Here is a 26,848-nt window from a genome sequence, read left to right as displayed (position 1 = left end):
AAATGTTCTCACAGTATCTCTGATTTTCTTGAAGAGATCTCTAGTCTTTCCCATTCTATTTTTTCCTCTATTTCTTTGCACTTATCACTGAGGAAGGCTTTCTTATCTCTCCTTGCTCTTCTTTGGAACTCTGCAGTGAAACGGGAATATCTTTCCTTTTCTCCTTTGCTTTTCACTTCTCTTCTTTTCACAGCTATTTCTACTGCCTCCTCAGACAGCCGTTTTACTTTTTTGCATTTGTTTTTCTTGGGGATGGTCTTGATCTCTGTCTCCTGTACAATGTCACGAACCTCCGTCCATAGTTCATCAGGCACTCTATCAGATCTAGTGCCTTAAACCTGCTTCTCACCTCCACTGTTTAATCATAAGGGATTTGATTTAGGTCATACCTGAATGGTCTAGTGGTTTTCCCTACTTGCTTCAATTTAAGTCTGAATTTGGCATTAAGTAGTTCATGATCTGAGCCACAGTCAGCTCCTAGTCTTTTTGCTGAGTGTATAGAACTTCTCCACCTTTGCTGCAAAGAATGTAATCAATCTGATTTTGGTGCTGACCATCTGGTGATGTGCATGTGTAGAGTTTTCTCTTGTGTTGTTGGAAGAGAGTGTTTGCTATGACCAGTGCATTCTCTTGGCAAAACTCTATTAGCCTTTGCTCTGCTTCATTCTGTACTCCAAGGCCAAATTTGCCTGTTACTTTAGGTGTTTCTTGACTTCCTACTTTTGCATTCCAGTCCCCTATAATGAAAAGAACATCTTTTATGGGTGTTAGTTCTCAAAGGTCTTGTAGATCTTCAGAGAACTGTTCAACTGCATCTTCTTCAGCATTACTGGCCAAGGCATAGTTTTGGACTCCTGGGATACTGAATGGTTTGCCTTGGAAACGAACAGAGATTATTCTGTCCTTTTTGAGATTGCATCCAAGTACTGCATTTTGGGCTCTTCTGGTTACTATGATGGCTACTCCATTTCTTCTAAGGGCTTCTTGCCCACAGTAGTAGATATAATAGTCATCTGAGTCAAATTCACGCATTCCAGTCCATTTTAGATCGCTGATTCCTAAAATGTCGATGTTCACCCTTGCCATCTCCTGTTTGACCACTTCCAATTTGCCTTGAAACATGGACCTAACATTCCAGGTTCCTATGCAGTATTGCTCTTTACAGCATCAGACCTTGCTTCCATCACCAGTCACATCCACAACTGGCTGTTGTCTTTGCTTTGGCTCCATCTCTTCATTCTTTCAGGAGTTATTTCCCCACTGATCTCCAGGAGCATATTGGGCACCTACCGACATGGGAAGTTCATCTTTCAGTGTCCTATCTTTTTGCCTTTTCATACTGTTCATGGGGTTTTCAAGGCAAGAATACTGAAGTGATTTTCCATTCCCTTCTCAGTGGGCCACGTTTTGTCAGAACTCTCCACCATGACCCTTCACGGCGTGGCTCATAATTTCATTGAGTTAGTCAAGGCTGTGCCCCATGTGATTAGAGTGGTTAGTTTTCTGTGATTGTGGTTTTCAGTTTGTCTGTCAGGAGCTGGTAATGTGTAGGGTAAACATGGACAGGGTCACAAAAGAACAATAAGTGAACTCAAGAGAGTCACATGCCAGATGTCAGTATAAGCACAACTTCACATGGCATTAATTTAATTCACTCAACGCACATGGAAGTGTCCCTGTAACTTGGTTGTCTGCTGTCTCTGTGCTACTTGTATGTATGACCCAAAGTGAGTGCACCACCCTTAGGATTTCCTGTATAGACAGAGAGCATCTGTTCTCTTCTATAGGAAGTCCAAGTGAGATAAATATCGATTTCTACACAGTTGTTTTCAACCCTTGGAAGGAAGGTAACTAGCAACGGAATTAGTAGAGAAGCACCTAGCAAAATTAAACACCAGGAAAACTGTCCAAAAAAGAAATTTAGTTGTCTGTGATACTAGTAAGTGAAAGCGGCCTTAGAGGCCTTTCAATTCCTAAAGAGAAGGTAGAATATCTCAGAGAGTCTATAAAGCTTTAATATCTGTACTCACCTCACTGTGCATGCTCAGTTGCTCAGTTGTCTCTGAATCTTTGTGACCCACACAGACTGGATGGAGCATGCCAGGCTCCTCAGTCCCATGCATTTTCCCATCAAGAATACTAGAGTGGGTTGCCATTTCCTTCTCCAAGGGATCTTCCTGGCCAGGGTTCGAAGCTGCATCTCTGCATTGGCAGGAGACACTCAGCCTCCTGAGCCACCGGGGAAGCCCTTATTCACTTGACTACTTCATCTTAAATTCAACATGGCTTAGGACCTGTGGGGAAGCACTTGGTGTGGAAGTTCATCTGTGCTTCCTGTTCCTGAAAGTACCATCCTGGGATGGTTGAGGCTCCTTCCTCCTCAGAGCTTTGTGGCTGGTCTGTTGGATACCTGCTTGACACCCCTCTGATCCCCAGACAGACACACTCCACTTCATATAAGAGAGGACAGTTCCTTCTGTCTTGAAGGGGCCTGCTCTTGTACTCTCTGTGACCACTCCGCATGCCTCCTGTCAAAACCAGCCAGCATGGCTTGGGGTCAGATTGTCTTCATTTAATTTTCTGTCACTCCTTTCCCATCTGGCACAGCATGGAGCTGCAGGAGGTTGAAAAGAAGGAAGTGCATAAAGAATCCAAGGATGAATGTGTTTTGATGCCTTCAATTCTCCAAGGAAGTTCTGATAAGCACCAGCCTTACAGTGATGACAAATTTAACTTTAATGAACTGGAAGTAGACGTTGATCCGGATGGACCATGTGGTTACTCTCATGCTAAAGAAGATGAAATTCCAACCAATATCTCAGGTAGCCCCCATATTATTTGTCCCCACAAGCTGTATAGACCAAGGAAGGTCATCTCTTAGGACAGGCTGTATAGACATATCTTAGTCGAAACCAGGGAAAATGGTCTATTATGGAACAGAGACATCAGGTGGGTCAGGGAGCTTTCATTCTTTTCTTGTTTCTGGGCTTGCCTCTGTCACCCTGACCCCAGTGTCAGGCATTTGACCCAAATCAGTTTTGACAACTCTCACCCACCTCAGCTGGAAATCCACAGGAGGTATCTGTCAGAACTAGTTTGGAGCCAGTGTATTGTTACCTGCAGTGATCTAATTTTTGTAAATGTTCCTGGCCTCTCCAGAAATGATGACGGTGTTGCCTCTTTATAAGGAGAGGTGATTTCCAGGTTTGGTTTTATTCCTCTCAGCCCCAGTCTCCCCTTTCTCGATGTTGGCAGGTCTTAGCTAAGATGTTATCTGACACCAAGACAGACACAACTGTACCATTGCCTCGCTTGGATGTTTCCATGCAGCAAGGCTGGGCTCTGGCAGTTCCTCCAGCTTCCAATGGCCATGGCTTCTGTGTAGCACCAAAGATTCTTTTTGATTTGAGGGTTAGTACTATTCACTGGGCTATCCTGGTGGCTTAGATGGTAAAGATCTGTCTGCAATGCAGGGACCCAGGTTCAATCCTTGCGTCATGCAGATCCTCTGGAGAAGAGAATGGCACCCACTCTAGTATTCTTGTGTGGAGAATTCCATGGCCAGAGGAGCCTGGTGGGCTGTAGTCCACGTGGTCACAAAGAGACGGATATTACTGAGTGGCTAAGGCTTTCACAATTCACCCATCACTCTAGCCCCAAGTATAAATTCCTCTAAACCATCAACAACCACATAATCTGATGGGACTAAGCAGTACTACAGAAATAATTCTAGAAAATAACTCAGCTCATGTTCCAGCATCTCTGTGGAAAATACATTTTTAACTGCTTATACAGACTCAGAACAAAGGATGTTGGGAGAGATAGCAGCTCAAGCAGCAAATTTCCTCAATGGCTCTGGAAGCAGTCCAGTCTAATTCTCATAAGACTTAAGTGTCCTAGAATAACTTTGCTAAAGAATTATGTTCTTACAATGAGAATATTAAAGTCCTTGTTGTATATGTGATTACTGAGTAGATATGTGTGAGGTCTGATTTTCTTATTATGACCTGCTGTCTCTGAATTTCTTACTAGACAATGAAAATTATCACAAGCAAGTGAGTGGACAAGAGCTCACATTTCCCAGGTAATTTGAAGATCTGTGGGCTGTGAATGTCAGTGGTGACAGCAAGAGACCTCAGATCCAGAGAAAAATAGAAAGTAGCCTATGTAACTCTTTCATCTATTCATTCAACAGCAATTATCTCTTTAACAACGTTGTCTATTTATGTTTCACATGTTTTTGCATTTCAATTTTTTAATCCTTCAAGTTTAGTAATGTACAGTGAGTTGATGCAGGTGAAATAACCAAACCTAGGAGTTCCTGTGTTCATGTGTTTTCTCCTGAGTGGTTAATGTAGGGTGAGATCCTATGGTCTTACACTGGTTTGGCATCAGCATGTTGGCAAATATTGGATTTCAAGGGAAGAAAACAGAATGGTATTCATATTACAACAAAATATTGAAAAAATAGTTCTTGAAGGCAGAATATCTAGTCTATAACTCCTTTTTCTCCAACTCTGAAATACTAATTTGGAAGGTATATTTGTGCAAATAAAAAATTTTAAATTGAATGGAATAGAGTCCAAACTCAAACAAATTTTTAACTTCTTAACAGCTGTGTTGACTTGGACACAGGATATCCAGATTAACACAATGTGTGCAGAAAAGTTTGCACCGAGGTCCCAGTCCTCTGTGTGTGCTGAGGGTCATGACTTTAGCATGCAGGGAACGTTCCGACTCCTCCTTCAGCCACCGGTTGTGTGGCCAGTGCCCGGAGAACCTGCTGTCTCTCTCCCACCCCAGGGCAGCCACACTCCACTCCACCTCAGGAGGAGTTACGTCCCTCCTTAAGGGGGCTGCCCTTTTGCTTTCTGTGACCACTCTCAATTCCTATCATCAAAACCAGCCAGATCGCTTGGAATCGAGTCCGCTTAATCTGTCACCCCTTCTCCATCTGACACAGCGTGAATGTACAGGATGTGGAAAAGAAGGTGGTGTTCCCGCAATACCACGATGAATGTGTTTCAGTAGCTTCCACTCCCCAGGAAGGTTCTGCCTGCAACCAGCCTTACAGTGATGGGAAAGTTGCATTTGATGAAGAGAATGTGGAGTCTGCCGTGGATGGAGCCTGTGGTTGCTCTCATGCTGAAGACGATGAAATTCCAACTGGTCTCACAGGTAGTCTTCATTACATCTGTTAGTCTGCTCCTGGAGAATTAATCCCCTTTAATAGACCCTATGCTTACATCCTGAAGCCTGGTTTGAACCAGACTCTATAATTCCATTTAAAATAAGACATTCTATGAATGAACTTTTCTAAGTTCCCTGTCATGGGTGTCCCTGTGGTAAACCACTCTACCCAAGGTGGTCCAGCCAGACTCACGTGTACCTCAGCAGCTGTGGCCCAGGAGGTACCGTTCAGGCTTCCTAATTTTGAGTGAACCTCTTATCTCACATGAAATGCTTTAATTTTCATTTCTGGGTAATGTCCCTGAGTTCCTACACCTGTCCAGGGCTTTTGGCAGGCTTGTTTATACTTTTGGAGATGTCACTACTTTAGTTCACTTCTATCAACCCATAGGCTCTCTCTTTTCCTTTGACTTATCTTGTTCGAAGTCTTCTGGAACCAGAAGGTAAGCCACACTGTCATCTTTTGGTATCTTTCTCTGAGCTAAGGCAGGGCCCTGGAACTTCCCAACCTGATGAATGTCCACTGTTTGCAGCGTTGAGATTCATTTGACTTGATGGTGTATGGATTCCACTTCCATTTATCTCAGTGTATAATCACTTATCCCATTAGTAAACAACATTTCAGATGAAAAATTCCTGAGTATTATAGCAGGCTGAGGATGTAGCAAAGTTGTTCCCCAGGAACTATGGGGAAAAGGATTTATTTAGCTGTTTGCACAGACTCATGACCAGGATACTCGGCCAATGACATATGACATCAAGGAAATTTGCCCAATGGCTCAAGAAGGAAACGCAGTGCCTTCTTATGAGGCTCTTTCTAGGGCCTCCTGGATAATTTCTGTCTCAACAGCCTGTAACCACATTGTGAAGATAGGCACAGGATTGGGCGTTTTTGAAAGGCATTTTCCTGATAAAACTCTCCTGTTAATTTATTTGCAGAAAAGCAGAATGATCATGATGACCTGAAAGGACCAGAGGTGGTTGCCCCGAGGTAATTTTGAATATCTGTGGGCTCTTTGTAGATGTACAGTGCTGACATCTACACACCCTGATCCAGGGAAAAACAGAAAGTGCTGAATATATTGTGTCAGCAGTTTTGCCCACCACTATTATCCTTTTTCATAATGTTCTCTGCTATCACTGTAGTACTTCTATTATTTCCCATTTCGTATTTACTTGTCAAGTTTAAAGCCCAAATCAGTTGACCCGGGTGAACTAAGTCAGACTGGTGTTTTTGTACTCAACCTTTATGTCAGGTGTGGTTTACAGAGTGAGATGCGTATCTGCTTTCTGTTTGGTGTTTCATGCTGGCATGTGTGTCATAGTAATGTCAATGTAGTGTAAATGGAAGTGTGAAAGCCAATGTTCTGTGTTCCTGTATGTGAGGCATGACTGCACCATCAGAGAGAATTCAGTCTGTTCATCAGCCTGTTCCTGGCCAGAGCACTGAGCACCTACTGCTCTTTCCCTCTTCTGCCCCTGTGAAACCACGCTGTGTCTCACACACAAAACAGACTTTTCTCTCTCTAATGGATGAGACCCTTGGCGTGCTTCACCACTCAAACATTCCACTAGAACCAGATAGAACTGTACAGTTTCTAATCAGTCTTGGCTTAATCTTTTGCCCTCCCTCCCCGACCAGGTTCAGCAGACAGATGCCACAGATGGTAGAAGATGGTGTCCCACAGAACTCTCTGGATGACTATTATCTGACTTACTCGGTGCTTCCTAACCTGTCAGACTCCTTCTGGCCTTATAGGAGCACAGCCGTCTTCTCACCTGAGGACCTGGATGCCTCTTATGCTCGGGATGTAACCAGTGAGTGTTGTCTTGTGATAAAACTCCACCTGGATGCCCAGGTAGACCCTGTGTGCTTCGTACTCCTCGCCTCTGGGGTGCTGAGATTTCTCATCCCTGTTGGAAGTTTTGTAGACAGTGATTTGAATCAGACTCTGTGGTAGAGTTTTAAGTACAGACATCAATGGGTCTGGGAGCTCTGCTGTCTTCTTCATTCAGGTGAAGCCTATGGGTCAGGCCCCAGGTTAGATCACGGACCCAAGGCTGGTGTGAAACACTCACTCACTTGTATGTGTGCAGGGGTCCGGAGATGACTGTATTTTTTCCTGACTCCTTTGCGATGTCTCTTCTTGCCCACAAGGCTCCCATTTTCACACCCAATGTGCCCCTTGAATCTCCGCGCCTTCCCACAGGTGCTCACAGCCTTCATTATTTGTTACTCCCCTGGCGTCACTGCTGGCACCCCCAGTGTCTGCTTCTCTAAATTGCTTGTCTTAGCAAACCAATCATCTGGGCTCCAGGATGCAGACAGCCCTCCCATCACCTTGCGTGTGTGTTTCATGAAGCAAGGCAGAGCCCTGGCATTCTCCCACCCCATGAATGACTGAAGGATCCGTGTAACAACTAGGATTCATGTGACTAGAGGTTTTGTTCATTCCACTCATCATTCTGCTAAAGCAGTCAGCATATGATGAGACAAGCCTGAGTATTACAGTATTCTGCAAGAATATTGTGGACTATTCTCCAGACCATCTGGAGAAGATGAATCTTTAACATTTTACTGAGACTTGGAACAGAATACTGTGGTGAGGATCTACCAGGGAAGGGAGATCTTGCCTGATGGCTCAGGAAAGTAAACCAAGGAGAGTCTGAGAGATCTAACTTGAGGCATCTGGAATATCCTTCTTAAATAGCCTATCATCTCACTGCTGATATAAATGTCCCTATGGTAGTATTAGACACTGGATTATTAATTTACACAATGAGATCTGTAAATGTTTCTCAACTTGTCTGAATTTATCCATAGAAAATCTTGCTGATCTTGAGGATGAGGAAAATCAAGACATCATCGGTTCTAGGTAACTATGGAGAAACGTGGGTCTGACATCAGTAGTGACATTTGGTCATCTCACATGCATGGGAATCAGAAAGTGCTGCACATGCCTATTCCTTCCATTCAGACCACGACAGACTGTCCCTGTAACAAGGTTATCTGTTTTCACCCTTTATGAATCCCTCTCAATTACAGTGACTTTCAGTCAGTTGAGGCAGGGCTACTGATGAGCCACAGGATTTCTTGTACTCCTCTGTCCTCTCCTTTTCATGAAAACCAGGATGCCATACTTACATGCCTTTGTCTTTGGTCTTAAGACCTTGGCAGGTATTTCATGGCAAGAAAAGTAACTAGGGAAAAAAAAATTCATATCCCATCGCAGTATTAGAAAAATTGGTCTTGCAGACACAAGATTTCTAGGAGTCCATTATGCTGCCGGAGCTGGTGTTCATCTGGATGCAGCATGTAAATTTCAACAAAATTTATGGTGCATTTGAAGCTGCCTTTGTGTTCTGAGGGCGTGTGTGACATGACTATGTGTCCTGGGGTGGCTCCTCTCCTTCCTCCTGAGCTCATTTCTTCTCTGTGCTCAGAGCATCTCATGCTCACTCTCCCTCACTCTCTCTCACTTTCCCTTTGCAAGTGCTTTCAGGCCCAGATTGGGATTGTGGGTGGGGGGATTGTTATGCCTCCCTTTAATGGACTCCCCATTTGTTTTTCGCAACATGTCCCTTAACCCTCCCATCAAAACCAATTATTGCTCCAGGTTGACTAATCCCTCTTGTTTAACCATCTGCTCTCCCAACCCCACAAATCTCAGTATGGAGCAGCTGGTGGTAGAAGAGAATGAAGTCCACCCGGACTCACTGGATGAATGTTATCTGGCTGCTTCTATTGGCCATCATCTGGAAGGCTCCTGTCATCCTTCTAGGAGTGTCACCTTCCCAACAGAGAAGAGAGAGGTTTTCTTGGCTCTACATGTAAACGGTGAGTGCTCCCAGACAGGTTCTTAGGCTCGGGTCGATTAGAACTATGTTCTCAGTTTGAACTTTTAAAAGGCGTCATGAACCTTTGCATTCTTCTTGCCCCAGGCTGCGCTGTGTCACCTGAGCTCATCTCACCAGCACAGGCCTGTGGTATCAAGTCAGACCAGAGAGGGCAAGTGGAGGGATAAGGGCAGAATCTCAGCTCCCACTGTCTAACCTGCAGGAATTTGTATAACAGAGCTCTTTTTATCAAGATAAGAATCCTTAGAGTCATGAAATTTTGCTACTAATTGTATTTCTTGAAAATGCAAGCTCTCTGGCTGTGCATTCATGATTGCAATCTGCTCCATATTTGTAATGCATGTTATATTGTTCCCCAACTCCAGATTCTTACCCCTTTGCTGCCTATCTCCCTCTGAAGCATTTAGATACTAGGTCCTGAGCATCAAATCTGTCTATGTCCTGTCATTTCCGTGAAGCCAAAGGCTGTCTCTGTTGTTCTATCGTCTAGAATCACCCTTGTGTTTCATCCTTTGTGCAGCAAAAAGGAGATTTCTATGTGTGGCTTATAGTTTCAATGTTTTACGCAATCTCAGTGGTATAATCTCATGGAAACTATCTATAACTTGTGTGTCTGATGGGGGTATTGAACTAATTTATGGGCCAGGTCCACTTGGGTATCAGTTCATAGGGTGTGGAGATTAAAACCTAGTGTGAAATCCTTCTTGGGCTTTTTTTTTTTTTTGTACTTTTTCTTTAGGAGAATCATTCTTAATGTTAGGACTTTGATACATAAGATCATCTTGATAAACCAGAAGAAACTCCATTATGTATCAGACTTTATCTGACTTCTTTTAAAATGATATTGGGCATATAAATGTTGTCTGTCAATCAGTTGGTGACTTTTCATCGTGGAAGCAGTTTCTTTCTTATTTCTCATTCTTCCCTGAGGAGCAGAGAAGCAAAGGCTTTCTCCGGATCACAGTAGTTCAGAAACCAGAAAGGGAACACACAGTTATTGTGCACCTGCTGTCCTCCATGCTCTTCCTAAGCGAGCTCCTAGTGCACTATAACCCCTTCAGCCCTCCCAGGCACCCTCTCAGGTAGCTGTGGTGTCCCATGGTGGAGCCGAGGGCACTGAGGATCAGCAGGTCCCTTCACTGGGCCCAGACTCCTGGCCACTGGCAGGTGGGACACTGAACTCTCCTGGGCCCGACTCCCTGGCTCAGGCTCTGTCCTCTCCTCTCAGCAGTCAGACCATCAGTGACTCAGAGAGGATGTTGCTCACATTTTTCTCTTTGCCCTATCGAAATGATTTGCAACTATATTAATCTTCAACAGAAAGTTGCCAGAGGGCTGCAGAGAAGCCCTGTGGTCCCTCACTCAGACTGCCAGCTCCCAGTCCCTCTGTGCACTGTGTCCCAAGGGCAGATCCAGCGGCTCCCTGGCCCCTCCAGGTGGAGCCACAGCCCCACGGGCCTCTCTCTGGGGATCAGCCAGGGTGAGAGTCCACGCCGCTCCCCACGCCTGACCCCAGGTCACCTGCTCTCACAATGGGTCCAGGTAGACCTTGAATTTGGCTGTGCTGAAGCCATTGAAAACTGTGGAGCTCTATCTCAGAGACACTGACCGCCGGGTGTGGGTTCCCGTGAAGAGGATGAGTGAGGCTCAGACACGTGACTCAGATATGTGTCTGAGATGTTTGTGAGTGTGTGATAGGGTCCAGTCCCGGGAGTACATTGTTCACAATGGGCCAGGAAAGGCCAAAGCCCCACAGATGGATTGAGATGAATGAATAGAATATCTAACTATACGGGATCCATCCTGCGTCTGGGTTCACATGATAACCTGAGGACAGTGTGAATAGCCATTATGCAGCCATGCGTGTACGAGTAGTCAGGCCTACCCCGTCCTCTCTGTACAAGGAGAAACCCTGCAGAAACAACACAGACACTTGATTTTTAAATTATATCTTGATCGTCTATTGGAGGCTCTTCCCCACACTAACAATATTGGGCAGTATTGTTGATGATTGATAAAATGTTTGGTTATTATATATTCTGTGAATGCAAAGAATGTTCAAAGCATAGCTTTAATAAAACCCATTCTCAAGAAAGGCAAATAAAATTAGATGGTGAAATTACACAATCCTAATTAAAGACAATCCTAGACATCGATTCATAATAACGTTGGAGAATATTAGTTTTGACAGTTCTTTCAAATACCAAATTTGTTGATATACAAGGATTTACCCTTCAGCATAATGTGAATTATCATAAAATCGGATGAAGTGTCCTAAAACATGATGACTAATGTTTAATGAAGTTTGCCTGGTGGAAATATGAAGGGCACACCAGACTGAGAGAAGTGCTTTTGGAAAAAGCCCTGGAAGCTCACAGAGGCTCCTGGTACAGGGCTGGGGTCAGAAATGGGCCAGCCTGAGTCCTAGGAGGATTTGCAGAGGGAGTTGCGGGAAGTGATGTTGCAGAAGAAAGAGGGACAGAAGCCAGGAGCACTGGAAAGGCAGGTGAGGAGGTTAGATCTGTGTAGCAGGGAAGGGAGGATGAATTTCCATAAACTGAGGCACATGTGATAAAACAGGATTGGGGGGTGATAAGCCAGGTGACCTTTGAGAGTGTGGAGAGGACTGAATCAGAGAAGGCAGCTGGAAGGAGGTTGGATGAATCTGATGAGAGTCAGACTCAGATGCTCTCTGGAAGACTAAGAGATAACAGACACGTGAGAGACAGTTACAGAAACAAACCCTGTTGAGGGTGCGGACGCATAAGGAGGTGAGAGGAGAGCCCCACAGCAATGGAGAGCAGGCCCTGGCGGCCGGGACCTCACAGCAGCCTGAGCTGCACCAGAGGAGGGAACTTCGTGCCTTTGGTTAGTCCAGGTTCTGAGAATATGTACTCATTTCGCAGTAGAAATATATAAACAGATTTCATCACGAGCACTCTCAAGGCACCAGTGGATGGACGTGAACTGAAGGAGTGTACTTATATAATCTCTTTAAAGAGACACAAATATGTTTCCAAAAGGGTCTCAGCCCTCTCCCCCACTAGTTCTAGCTGCTAATACCATCCATCCCCATTCTGCCCCACGTGGGAATAGATTTTATTCTATATGTACATGTACGGTGAGTGGAAGGGTAGACAAAAATTTCAAGCAAGGAAGTTCAAAAGGGTCTGGAATGTACTGTATTTTCTCAGCTCAAATTCTAGTAGGACCTGAAGCTGTCAGGCCATATGTCCCTTCCGGTTCTTTTATTCCTGTGGGTAGATATCAACAACTCTTTCTCCCCCATGCCTTGATGCTTGTCTAGAAGCTTCTCTCTAGGCTCCAAGACTAATAAGGCTCATAACAGAATAAGAGGCTTGACCTCCTGTGTCACCCAAACCCTCTGGACTCAAGAGGTGATTTCTCATTTCAAGAAATTGCAGCCCAGCACCTGCCTTCTCCACACCCCAGTCCCAGGCATAAATACGGCGCCTTCTTGACATTGATGTCTGCCATTGTTGTCTGCGTTATTGGGTGGTTTCACTTATGGGCTAGGACAGCAGAAATGGGTCCTCTGGGAGGGCTTAGCAAGAAAAAGCTTTCATTGGTCCAACGAACCCTCTTTTCCTTTCAGGTGACACCTGGGAGGACTCTCACCAGGAACCTGTGAGTTTCCCAGGGTCAGAGGTGCCAACTTCACAGGCACAGCTTCAGAAAAGCACCCACGTGACTGATTGTCTGCAGTGGCAGCTGGACCAGCATCTTGACTGTGGTGACAGCAAAGCCATTCTTGGTGTTTCTTCCACCAACTGGGCCTTTACCACCAACCCTGATTCTGGAAACCAAGGACCACTCTTTCTAGGTAAGAAAGAAAAGGGGATTAGAAAGCTCTGTCCATGTGCTGGTCATCACAAAGCTGTGGGTGGAGGAGGCAGAGGGCTTCTCCCAAACCCGCTTACGACCCAGTTGAAACCTGTGACACTCTAACAGAGTGAGGTGATCAAGAGCCTGGGACTTAGGACCAGCTCAGCCTCAGGTCCTGGTTCTGCAAACTCCTGCTTGTTTAACTGAGCCAACTTATTTATCTTCCTAGGTATTTGCCTCTCTCGTCCCTCAACTGAACTCATGAAAATTCTATCTCCTTTGCATGATTGTTGGGAATCTTAAACAATATAATGTCCAGGGCATCTGATTTGCTAAAATTTGTTTGATAACCACTATGAATATATAATATCTAAGCATTGTGTCTTTGTGGTGCTTTAACGCTTACAAAATGATTGCACAATGGTTGTTTCCTCTATGGTAGCATAAGCTTTATTGTCTCCCTTTCTCTAAACCCCATCTTCCCTTGCTTTCTCAGGAAGGTAGCTTGGCCAGTATTTTCCTCTCCTTTCAACATCTGTCATCAAGGCAATTTACTCCTGTTGGGTGCTCCCAGGAACAGTGTATTAGCAACATGCAATAGGAGTATAAACACTGGCCCTGCAACTCAGTCCCATGTTTGCTTTTCATATCCAGTTTCTTTTCCTCATTTTCCCCTCATTTTAATATAAAGGGCTACCCTCATTCTTGAAGTGCACCCGTCAGTCTCTTTTGTGACCCTCCATTTAATTCATTCTCTCCACTCATTTCCTTTTCTGTCTCCTAGTCTTCCTCTCCTCTGGATCCACCTCTGTTCAAGTTTCCTTCGAAGAGCTTTCAGACCCTCACATCCATTTCATCTGGGACGTATTCATCCTTACCCTCCCTCGCTCTCCATATCCTCCACTGTAGCCTGGGGCTGCCTGGTGCTCCTCCCTCAGGCTGTGGCTTCATGTGAGGATCCAGGAGAGACGCACGTCCTCAGGTGGAGCTGAGCTGAGAAGGAGCCCCCTGGTGCAGCACCCAGAGTCTCACGGAAAGTGCTCAGGGAGGGAGGGGTGCAGAGCCTGACAAGAGCCAGTAGGTCTTGTGGTGTTTATTGTCTCCTCTTCCGCTTGTCTCTCCTTTTCTTGTGCTTGGTCTCCCACATTCTCAGCCAAGACTGAACCCCACTGGCTCAGTCACTCTGTTTCCTGCTCACCTTCCATGGAGACCTGAGCATAAATCCAGGCTTCACAGCAGACTTGCAGCAAAGGGGTAGTCTTAATGCCCTTTACTTTCACACCCCTTCACACTGTGACTCCCATCTGCCCCCCACCCCCATATCTCCTAGTTCCTGTCACCAAATACAGCTTCTTTCTCATTCTTCTTATTTTTCTATTTTCTTTTCCAAATTCAACTCATCAGGAAGCCAACAGAATGATCCATTCAATAGCTCAAATCCTTCATTCATTTATTCCATCAAAAACACACTCACTTTTGAGTTTTCTTCCATTTTTATCATATCATCTATGCCTTATATAAATTATGTATAAATATCATATGTAGTGTGTGTCCATATATATGAAGTGTATATTGATGCACATTTAAAAGTTTTCCAATTTAGACTTCCCCACTTCTTTTCTCTCATGAGGTTCTCCTTCAACTTCCACTTTCCTTCATCTCTTCCCTCCCAACAGTACAAACTACATCCTGTAGGAGTTTCTTGCCTTTGTCTTTTCTACCTAGGAACATTTGGTTGTCATCCATTTTATTTTTCTTGCTCATTTTTGGCATTTGGAAACACGTTCGCCCTGTGGCACACTTAGCAATAGTGGGTAGTATGAGAAAGATCAGGAAAAAAGAAAATATAAAAATATCTCCATTGCTTCACCTACCCATGGGATTTCAGATGGCCTTTCTTGTTCCTGGACACTTTTGGTACCTGATGTCCTTCTTGGGTGAAGGAGTAAGTCTCTGTAAATCATGAATAACAATGGATCCTGTTGGCTGTGGTTTTCTCTTCAGAGCTGGATGCTTCCATCAGAATGAAGAACCCTCCCAAGCTGGAAGGTGAGGGCTCCACAGCAAGCACACAGGAGCATCCAGTCTGTAACAAGATTAAAGGCTTAAGTGTCCTGAAACAGAAGATTCTCAGAAGAAAACTGCTGTTTGGCAAGTGGAGACTAGCATGCAGATTCCCTGGCCTTCAAGCTTAGGATACAGAGGTAATCCCAGGCACTTCTTCCTTATGCTCTTTATCTCTTATGGCTCAATCTCCCACTAAGTTTGCTCTTCCCCATTTGTTCACTCAACAGCTGACACACCTCTGTGTGGTCTTTCCTCTCTTTTCCGTGGGGGCTGCCACCCTGCAGTGGCCTTCCCTCTCACTCTCCTGTTTCCACTCTGACCCGTACTGTTTCCCCACTGCTACCATCCTCATATTCCCTCTGACCTTTCCTATTAGCCACAAGGAAGCCCAGATCCATGGTCCTCCTCATCAGAAGAGGGGCATTTAAGCCACTGAAAACATTGGCCTTCAATCACACACATTCTTGGTTTCCTCACCTGACTTTCCTCCTTGCCTCAAGTCCACTGCCTCTTTCTTTCAGGATCATGACTGAAGGAATCTCTCACATGTGAGTTGGCTTCTGGAGAAATGAACCTAGGACAGTCCTTAACCCTCAGCTTTTCCACCTGAATAAGAAATGCCAGAACTGAAGGAAAAAGCCTTGATTACTAACATAAAAGAAGAACCTGGGTCATAGGTGGGAGTGCTGGACTGGCCTGAGTCATGATTCCCCTCAGGCCCTGATGGGCAGAACTTTGCTAATGTGCAAGGGCTTCCAGGATCTCACTGGAGCTGGGAGGGCAGTAAATGGCTCCCTAAAGGGACATTGGGGAAAAGGAGATAGAGAAGCCAGGTTTTCAAAATACACAGAGCGTGAGATGGACAGCGCTCAGACCTCTCCAGTTTACTCACATTATTCCTTCTCAGTATTAGTCAAAGCCCAGAAAAATGAACTGAGTTGAAGTCTGAGGCCAGGGAATGTAGGACAGCATTATACTGAATTAACTTGGGCCACATTTATGAAGACCCACGGAGATACACAAGAATACAAGATAATCATTGCTTCTGACCATCCAATTGAGAAGGCCAATTATATATGAGAGTAACAGAAAAAGACCAAAACATCTTTAGGGCCAGTGGGGAGAAGTCCATATTGGAATAGAAGGAGAAAATAAAAAGAGTAATGTGAAATAGTGTAGGTCTAGTGTGTAGTTCTAAATCATGCTATTGTAAAATGAAAACGGGTTGGGTTTTGAGCTAACATGAATGCCTTAACCCAATCCATTGAAATTCTGATTTTAAAGTTCTGAGGATGAGGTTTGGCTATCAGTATCTGTCCAAGCTCTGCTAATATGCATCAAGGATCAGAGGACAGTGGATCTGATAGGACATAAGTAACCAATATGGCAATGACCTATGAGTGGCTGCTTCCTCAAAAAGCTGAATATCAACAATTAAGGGGATTTGCATTCTTCTCTTAACAGAACTATTTTGTACAGCCTGGAGAAGAGAAAAGAGAAAAAAAGAGATGTAGATAGTTAAGTTAGATATATAATCTCTCTGTTTGGATTCATGTTTCTAACAATTTTCATAGTACAAGATACAAGAAAACAAACAAACAAACAAAAGAACATTACAAGTGCCTCAAAGTATAAAATCAACCCTCCCCTTGCCACAAGAATGCAGTTTAGTATTTCCTTTTCAAATGTTAAAATGCACTTGCAGTTAGCTATTCACTTGACGTGTTTCACAGTCTACTAACTGATCAGAAGAGCAGATGCAACAGAGTTTTTTTCACTGAATATATTCTTTATGCAAAAGCCCCCTAATGAGTATTAGGCTTTACCCTGCTATGTTTACCCTTTTACACACCCGTCTATCAGTTCAGTTAAGTTCCTCAGTTGTCTGCAAATCTCTGCGACCCCATGGACTGCAGCAGGCCAGGCTTCTCTGTTCACCACCAACTCCCAGAGCTTGCTCACATTCATGTCCATTGAGTCGGTGAGGCCATCCTACCATCTCATCCTCTTTTGTCCCCTTCTCCTCCTGCCTTCAATCTTTCCCAGCATCAGGGTCTTTTCCTGTGAGTCAGTTCTTCACATCAGGTGGCCAAAATATTGCACTTTCAGCTTCAGCATCAGTCCTTCCAGTGAACATTCAGGACTGATTTCCTTTAGGATGGACTGGTTGGATCTCCTTGCAGTCTAAGGGACTCTCAAGAGTCTTCTCCAACACCATCATTCAAAAGCATCAATTCTTTGGCACTCAGCTTCCTTTATGGTGCAACTTTCACATCCATACATGACTACTGAAAAACTCTAACTTTGACTAGATGGTCCTTTGTTGGCAAAGTCACATCTCTGCTTTTTAATATGCTGTCTCATTTTATCATATCTTTTCTTCCACGGAGGAAGGGTCTTTTAAATTCATGACTGCAGTCACCATCTGCAGCAATTTTGGAGCCCAAGAAAATTAAGTCTGTCTCTGTTTCCATTGTTTCCCCCTCTATTTTCCATGACGTGATAGGACCAGATGCCATAATCTTCGTTTTTTTGAATGCATAGTTTTAAGCCACCCTTTTCACTCATCTCTCACTTTCGACAAGAGGCTTTTTACTTCCTCTTTGCTTTCTGCCATAAGGGTGGTGGCATCTGCATATCTGAGGTTATTGATATTACTTCTGGCAATCTTGATTCCAGCTGTGCTTCATCCAGCCCAGCATTCCACATGCTATACTCTGGATTTAAGTTAAATAATCAATATGACAATATACAGCCTTGACATCCTCCTTTCTCAATTTGGAACCATTCCGTGTTCCCTGTCCAGTTCTAATGATGCTTCTTGAGCTGCATACAGGTTTCTCAGGAGGCAGCTAAGGTGGTCTGGTATTCCCATCTCTTTAAGAATTTTCCATACTTTGTTGTGATCCTCACAGCAGTAGGTGTTTTTCTATACACTAGCAGAAGTAGATGTTTTTCTATACACTGAGCAGAAAATACTAGGAGAGACTCTTTCTTAGAGAAAAGTTTGGGGAAAAGGTGATGAGAATTTAGTATAACTAAACTGAATTCTCTTTCACTTCAGAGTTTGATTTGTGTAGATGTCAACGATATTCCTAGAAATGCCTTAAGGTAGATCCAGCATGAAATCACCTTCATAGCATTTTGGTGTCCACAGGATGCAAATGGGTTGAGACACAGTTCCACTCCCTGCTCTCTTTTTGCTCATTTTATTTTGAGTTTCCCCCCTTTCCATTCATTCCTCAGTCTCTTTGGAGCAGGATTTCCCTGGAACGCCTTATTCCTGTCCAGGAGGATGACCAAACACGCTCCATTAACTGTTGACTCCTCCAGATGGGAGCTTTCCTCTTCTCCTCTACCTTCCCGCAAATGTGTAGGAAGGGCCTGTGGCCTGGGTTTTCAGTAACAAGTCATGTGGTTTTGGATAGTCCTTAGACCTTGAAAACATAGCTCCTCCCCTGTAAATTATGGAACTGGACTTGGAGACATTCTGAGGTCCCTTTTGGTGCTCAAATCCGGGACTCTCCGGTAGCCTGCTTCTCCTCCTCAGAGGGCAGGGATGAAGAGGTAGAAAAGGGTTCTTTCTCAATGAGGATCCTCTGCTCCCATAGCAGTCTGTTTCCAGCTGTGTATGAGAGTCGCTCAGCACGTCCATCCCTGAATGTGTGGGAAAGCGTACAGATGAAGGGGATTCAGGAGTGAAAGGACTGTTGAGGATTGAGCGGTGGGGATCCAGTTAAGGCTCTGAAGCAGCTCTGAGCTGAGACATCACCAAGCATAGGTGGGGTGAGGAGGGGTCCTTCGATGCTGCACCACAGGCTAGAGGAAAGTTTAGGGAGGTATTCCTTCTAAATCATGGATCTCACTTTCCTCTCCAGCCAGCCTGTGCTCTCCCTTCAGCTCGTCCTGTCAACAGCTCTATCTGCCCCTGGCCCCAGCCACCATGTGGCCATCCCTCCAGTCTCAGCAAGACCTAAGAAACACTCACATTGCTTCTCTCCCTCTCTCTGTCTTTCACAGATACCAATTACTTTAGGAACTAAGGAATGATATTGTCAATTTGAGAAACCACACTATAAAATGTACCTTTTCCATTTGATGCAAAAAAAAATCTACGACAGCAACTCAATTTAAACCTCAGCAACACTGGAGGGATCCCTTCCTGAGAATGAGCATCCCAACCGACAACCACGCTCCACACCCCAAGGGACAGAGTTGATGGGAGTCATTCCAGTCATTAGCCTCGGAATGTAATCCTCAGTAACGTGATCAGTGCTTTGATGGACACACAGGTTGGAAAGACCTTCACTCTTGCGCCTCTAAATATTCATCCTCCACACACCAGCATGGGAACAACTGGAAGAAGACAACCTATCAACCCGATCATTCTTTGCCACCAGATGGACCGTGCTCAAAGCAGACAGCATTTACTATGCATTGTTCTTGCTGAACGTGTTTGTCCTGTGTTTACTATTGAGGTAGATATCAGATAACTGCAGAATTTAGACCTTTGAACCAGACAACTGGCCTGTCTTTCTTCAAAAAGTCGATGTTTGCACCAAAAGACAGCAAAAAGGAGAAGAGATGTTTCAGGTTCCAAAGGACTAAAAAGATCGTGTTACTTTATTTCTTTAGTCCTTTGGAACCTCAAACATCTCCTCAACTTCTTGTCTTTGATGGTCGTGACATTGACTTGTTTGCAGAGGATAGGTCAGCTGTCTACTCAAAGGTCTCCATTTTGCAGTTGTCTGATCATTTCCTTATGGTTAAATTCAGGTGAACCCTTTTTGCCAGGAACACCATCTAGTACATGCTGTGTGCTTCCTAGTGCAGCCTGTTTGGAGGCTAAGAGTGTCCACTTTACCTGTCACCACTATCATTATTTTAGCATTGAACACTGTTATGCAGAGGCTTAGAAGATCTGTTCATTGAAAAGACAGGCTTTTGTGTCTGTAATGAGTAATTTGATGAGTGGTATTTTGAGAGTGTATGAATATCATACTCTATGATGCTCTTTCTGTAAAAATTTTACCATACTTTATTGATCCCTGACGTGTGTCAATTATCATATCTGTGGTATTGCCAGCTTTGTGCTGTGGAAAAGACAATCCCTACCCCTAACATATTATTAAAAATATTTTTGTGTTTCACTGTGGACCCATGCTTTTTTAAAATTCAGTGTTATAATCCCTTATTTTCTTACATTTATTTTAATTGGAGGCTAACTGCTTTACACTGTTGTGCTGGTTTCTGCCATACACCAGTGGGAATCAAACGTAAGTATAAATATGTCCCCTCCTTCTTGAACCTCCTTCCCACCCCTCCCCCACCCACAGTCCATTATTAACATGACTGATTTTATTAATATAAAGACTCTGTTTCTCATGTGCCGTGCTGTGCTTAATTGCTCAGTCATGTCCGACTCTTTGCACCCCCATGGACTGTAGCCCCCCTGGCTCCTGTGTCCATGGGGATTCTCCAGGCAAGAATACTGGAGCGGGTTGCCATGCTCTACTTCAGGGGATCTTTCCAACCCAGGGATCCAGGCCAGGTGTCCCCCATTGCAGGCGGCTTCCACCAGGGCAGCCCAAGAATACTGGAGTGGGTATCCCATCCCTTCTCCAGGGAATCCGACAACCAGGAATCGATCCTGGGTCTCCTGAATCCCAGGCAGATTCTTTACCAGCTGAGCTACCAGGGAAGCCCCTTTGTTTCTCCTATTCAGTTTTGATTCTTAAACTCCTCTCGCATCTTTTCATCTATGTTTACCATTTGTAGTAGATGGTATCTTCTGTGTTTCTTTCTCTGTGATTTTATTTTCTTTGTGTATGCATATTTGTGTGTGTGTGTGTGTGTGTGTGTGTGTTTTGCTTGGTATTTTGGAAGTCCTGGATAGCTAGTTAGTGCACTAATGTTTTTGACACGTTAGTCCTTTAGTATTTTGTCACATGTCTAATATTTGAAGTATATGTTTTAAATGTTATTTATCAACCTCAACTACTTACTACTGTGATGATCGAGGACATTATTTGCTTTTTTCTTCTGTCTTTACCTACCTGATAGTATTATTACCTTATTGCATTATTTCAACCCAATCAAATGTATGCCCTTTATATACCATATTTTCCCTACCTTTTTTTGTTAATGTGCTAATTGGTAGGGTAGAGGTAGAAGCTGGAGGAGGGGCCCACTGGGTCCTTTCGACCCCCTGGTGGCACAGGATGGCTGTCCCACTCTGGGAATACTAGCAGCCTCCCTGCAGAAGTTTGAGGGTGTACCTAGGCTGCCCCCAGAGCAGGGCCCACAACACAGTGGCTTAATCAATCTACAATCACATATATTCAGTGATGACCAGATGTACAAAACTCAGTTTCCTGTCAATTCTTGATGAGTAGAGTTCATCTTTAAAGATTTCTCATGATGGTCTGAGGACTTCTTAAGTTTGATATACCTAATACTTTTTTTCTGTTGCTTTGATTCAGTACAGACACCTTGGCTCAATAAAAAGAACTTATCCACAATGAGTTCTATTGATTTTTGAAAAAAAAAATATTGTCTTAATTTGTATGTTCTGCTGAGATGTAGAATGTAAATTGATTTTTTTTTCACTGAGGACAAAGAGTGATCTGGAGCTTCAGGACATGTTTTCTTTTAGAAAGAAAGTCTTTCAGCTCTACTAGGATAGGTCTTAGAACTGACCATTCCAGGTCTATTTCTCCTAGGTCTCTATAAATTTCTCTCCTATCCTTTCTCACTATCTATGGTTCATTTCTATTCTGTTTGATGCTTTCATTTTTAATGCACTGTCCCTTATTAGTTTAGATAAATATGTTCTCTATGTACCTTGTCATTTAGCCTTTTTTTTTTCAAAGAATTTTCTTTACCTTCAATTTTTTTTAATCTCTGCCAGTTCCAACTTCTCATTTTTTCTTTCCTGTCTACTTCTATCTCATGTTCTGCATTTTTAGGTAACATATTGAAGTTTTTTCCATGTGTATGTGTCTACAAATGCTTTGTTCAGAATAATTCAAAATATGGATGCCATTTTACATTTCCCAATGTTTTTTGTGTGATTTTGAGGCAATCTTCTCATTTGCTAAAATTCTTGACTCCACCTGCAATGCAGGAGACATGGGTTCGATCCCTGGGTTGGGAAGATTCCCAGAAGGAGGCCATGGCAACCCACTCCAGTTTTCTTGCCTGGAGAATCCCCATGGAAAGAAGGGCCTGGAGGACTACATACAGTTCATGGGGTCTGCAGAGCTGACACAATTAAGCACACAGCACTGGAATAACATAGCTTTGACTGGAATATATTTTGAATAAAACTTTAAATGTCCTTCCCTGGTTATTCTGACATCTGTGTCAGCTCTCGGTCACTCACAAATGATCAATGTGTCCCTTCATTTTGAGTCATTTCCCCTTCCTCTTTGGATACCGAAAAATCTGATGGAATCCCAGACATTGTAAATGCTGTTGGGAGCTGGATAGTTTTGTGTTCCTATAAATGTTGAGTTTTGTTCAGGGTTGCCCTTAAGTTATTTGTAAACAGTTTGATGGTCTCAGGTCTTGCTTTTATGATTTGCTAAATGGTCTGGAGCAGCTGAACACTCAGTCTAGGGCTAACAAATTCCTGCTACTGAGCTAAGACTTCCTTGAGCACTCCACTCCACGATCTCCTTAATTACAAGGTTATTATTAGTATTTCCTAGTCTACCTGTTGAGGGCAAGCATGACTGTGAGTGCCAGGCTCTCTGTTCTCTCTGACCCTGTGGAAGCTTTCCCCCTGACTTTGGGGAGTTTTCTCCCAGGGCTGCACTGATCAGTACTTTGCTGCCCTCTGGAGGAGCCTCCTTTGCAGGGCTCTCCTGATTACCCTCAGCATCTCTCTCCTCCCTGGGACTTTGTCCTATGCACTCTAGCTCCTTTGACATCCAGGAACTTGTCCTCAACTCAGCAAGGTCCACTGGGCTGGTTTTCAGTTTGCTCCTGGTGCCTCGCTTGGGAACTCTCCACGCAATAAGTTGGAGCCACTGGAGCCATTGTTTCCCATCTCTCAGGGATCACTCCCTGTCCTTCTTCACCTGATACCAAGTCTCCTGAAAATCTGTTTAATGTCCCCAGTCTGACTTTGTGGTTTCAGCAGTTAAGTAAACTTAGTTTCTATTAATTGTATATGGGTGTGGGGACCCTCTGAACTCAACTTGTGAAAAAACCATTAAGATTCTAAAAGAGTTCTACATGGTACAGAACACAGGTTCCCACTAAAATCTTTTGAGGTCTGCATTTGTCAAACAACAATTAAAGACTTCACACAAAGTGTCACGACTAGCAAACATCTTGCAAAGAAATCAGACATCATTGAGTGAGTGAACAACGACTGCAAGTATCTCAGTAGAAGTTTTGTCTGAGGTGTCTCAAAAGTAATCACACCCCTTCACTCAACTTCTTAAAGATTGGCTGACCTGCCTCTTGAGAAACCTGTATGCAGGTCAGGAAGCAACAGTTAGAACTGGACATGGAACAGACTGGTTCCAAATAGGAAAAGGAGGACATCAAGGCCGTATATTGTCACCCTGCTTATTTAACTTATATGCAGAGTACATCATGAGAAACGCTGGACTTGATGAAGCACAAGCTAGAATCTAGATTGCAGGTAGAAGTATCAATAACCTCAGATATGCAGATGACACCACCCTTATGGCACAAAGTGAAGAACTAAAAATTCTCTTGATGAAAGTGAAAGAGGAAAGTGAAAAAGTTGGCTTAAAACTCAACATTCAGAAAGCTAATATGGCATCCGGTCCCATCACTTCATGGCAAATAGATGGGGAAACAGTGAAACAGTGGCTGACTATTTCTCTGGGTTCCAAAATCACTGCAGATGGTGATTGCAGCCATGAAATAAAAAGACACTTACTCCTTGGAAGGAGAGTTATGACCAACCTCGATAGCATATTAAACAGCAGAGACATTACTTTGCCAACAAAGGTCTGTCTAGTCAAGGCTATGGTTGTTCCAGTGGTCATGTATGGATGTGAGAGGTGGACTATAAAGAAAGCTGAGCGCTGAAGAATTGATGCTTTTGAACTGTGGTGTTGGAGAAGACTCTTGAGAGTCCCTTGGACTGCAAGGAGATCCAACGAGTTCCTCCTAAAGAAGATCAGTTCACGGTATTTATTGGAAGAACCAGTATTGAAGCTGAAACTGCAGTCCTTGGGCCACCTGATGCGAGGAGCCCCGAGTGTGATTTCCAGGTTAAGAAGATTCCATGGGGAAAAAAACAGCGACTCACTCCAGTATTTTTGCCTTGAAAAAAAAATCTCACAGAGAAGCCTGGCAAACTAGATTCGGTGGGAACCACAATAGTCAGATACAACTTAATAACTAAATCACCGCCAAGGAAAAATAGATTTAAGTCTGCAGTTATTACTTAGTTTTCAGGGGAAAGCGCGCACGCAGTCCCCCACTACCATAAATTACACAGTCGAGTTTCCCCTATTTGAGGAAATCGCAGAGGTCAGCACACCCGGAGTGCAATGGGTGAGCCTCGCCCTGGGAGAACCACCTTCTTGATCATGGTATCTCCTCTGCCAGGTAAGTATGAGTTGACCTTCCCCCTGCCCCCCGCACAGCCTTAGACCCGTTCACTGTACACACACGCTGACTTTGCCGTTTCCCCGCAATTCTTCCACTATCCTCCGCACCTTCTCCTTTCCCACTCCCCTCAATCCCTCCAAATAACTCTTCTAAAAAAAAGAATACAACAAAATCTCAGGAAAATTTCCGTAACCCAGGAAGTGGCTCGCAGGGAACAGGACGACTTCGCTGCAAGATTTACATAAACCAACCCCATTAGGGACCTCTAAGGCGGCTCCTCTTCTTCAATCCAAGTCCGGCCCCACCCCTGTCGAGATGACCAATGGCGAAACCCCTGTGCCTGGAACTGACCTCATGAATTCATCAAAGTTAGCAATCGACATACTTACAATGATAAAAGAGACCTAGGCCGTCCTTGGTAGGTCAGGCAGTAAAGCGTCAGTTTACAATAAGGGAAACCCGGGTTCGATTCCTGGGTCCTGAAGGTCCCCTGAAGAAATGGCTAACACACTACTCTTGTCTGGAAAAATCCATAGACGGCGGATCCTTGTAGGCTACAATCTATGGGCTTGCAAAAAGTCGAACACGACTGAGCAGTATAACCTTCACCGTTTACATGAGACATAGATGGGTTTTCATTTCTTTTTTTTTTATTTAAAATTTTTATTTTTTATTTGGGTATAGCCAGTTAAAATGTTGTGGTAGTTTCAGGTGAATAGCGAAGGGATTCAGCCATACACATACATGGAGATCCGGACGGATTTTGCCAGCCTCCTCGAAGTCTGACCCTTCGGGCTGGATTGCACGCCGAGGAGAGAAATTTAGGGATCGTGTGTTTCGATGATGCAAATGTTTTTAAGTAATAAATAAGTTGTAAAAACATGTCAGGAAGCAACAGTTAGAACTGGACATGGAACAACAGACTGGCTCCAAATAGGAAAAGGAGTACATCAAGGCTGTATATTGTCACCCTGCTGATTTAACTTATATGCAGAGTACATCATGAGAAATGCTGGGCTGGAAGAAGCACAAGCTAGAATCAAGATTGCCGGGAGAAATATCAATAACCTCAGACATGCAGATGACACCACCCTTATGGCAGAAAGTGAAGAGGAACTAAAAAGCCTCTTGATGAAAGTGAAAGAGGAGAGTGAAAAAGTTGGCTTAAAGCTCAACATTCAGAAAACTAAGATCATGGCATCTGGTCCCATCACTTCATGGGAAATAGATGGGGAAACAGTGGAAACAGTGTCAGACTTTATTTTTTGGGGCTGCAAAATCACTGCAGATGCTGACTGCAGCCATGAAATTAAAAGACGCTTACTCCTTGGAAGGAAAGTTATGACCAACCTAGATAACATATTAAATAGCAGAGACATTACTTTGCCAACAAAGGTCCGTCTAGTCAAGGCTATGGTTTTTCCAGTGGTCATGTATGGGTGTCAGAGTTGGACTGTGAAGAAAGCTGAGCACCGAAGAATTGATGCTTTTGACCTGTGGTGTTGGAGAAGACTCTTGAGAGTCCCTTGGACTGCAAGGAGATCCAACCAGTCCATCCTAAGGGAGATCAGTCCTGGGTGTTCATTGGAAGGACTGATGTTGAAGCTGACACTCCAGTATTTTGGCCACCTCATGCCAAGAGTTGACTGATTAGAAAAGACTCTGATGCTGGGAGGGATTGGGGGCAGGAGGAGAAGGGGACAACAGAGGATGAGATGGCTAGATGGCATCACCAACTCGATGGACATGAGTTTGAGTAAATTCCGGGAGTGGGTGATGGACAGGGAGGCCTGGCGTGCTGCAATTCATGGGGTCGCAAAAAGTCAGACACGACTGAGAGACTGAACTGAACTGAACTGAAAACAGTGAATAGAAATACAGAGACAAAATAAAAGCATATGTATATTTCATGTGTGTAAACATACGGATTTCGGGTTACATCTCAAAGTGCTACTCGGTGGACTTGTTTTCTGTGCAGATTCTTCCTGTTTCATTCTGAGGATATCCCAAGGACCATGCTTTTCCTTTGCTTACCATACAGAATACAAGAAATGAGGACTCTGAAATAGAAACTGATGGCTAAAATAAGGGCAAGAAAGATGACGTGTTTGCTTGGAGAGTGAGGTTTGTTTATTTGTTTTCTCTTACTGCAGAAGACTGGGTTAGACCTGAGGGTGGAGAAGTGGGAGGCTGGGGAAGATAGCCAACTTGTGTTTTCTGACCAGAGAGCAAGGGGAAATGGAGTTACTTGATCCTTGAGGTGCCTTTGGTTTAAGGGGGAAGGTGA

At 44.0% G+C, this 26,848-nt stretch overlaps 1 non-coding gene across 1 annotated transcript; it reads right to left on the bottom strand.

Moving 5' to 3' along the window:
- Positions 1-24,402: 24,402 nt before the first annotated feature.
- On the bottom strand, positions 24,403-24,566 carry LOC122678628. The gene has a single exon (XR_006336276.1). It is a non-coding gene; the product is annotated as a U1 spliceosomal RNA (small nuclear RNA).
- Between the last annotated feature and the right edge of the window lie 2,282 nt (positions 24,567-26,848).

The sequence above is a fragment of the Cervus elaphus genome, chromosome 20 (assembly GCF_910594005.1).
Source record: "Cervus elaphus chromosome 20, mCerEla1.1, whole genome shotgun sequence".
NCBI classification, from domain to species: Eukaryota; Metazoa; Chordata; class Mammalia; order Artiodactyla; family Cervidae; genus Cervus; species Cervus elaphus.
The sequence above is the reverse complement of the archived record's forward strand: the minus strand, read 5'-3'. Positions and strand labels throughout refer to the sequence as shown.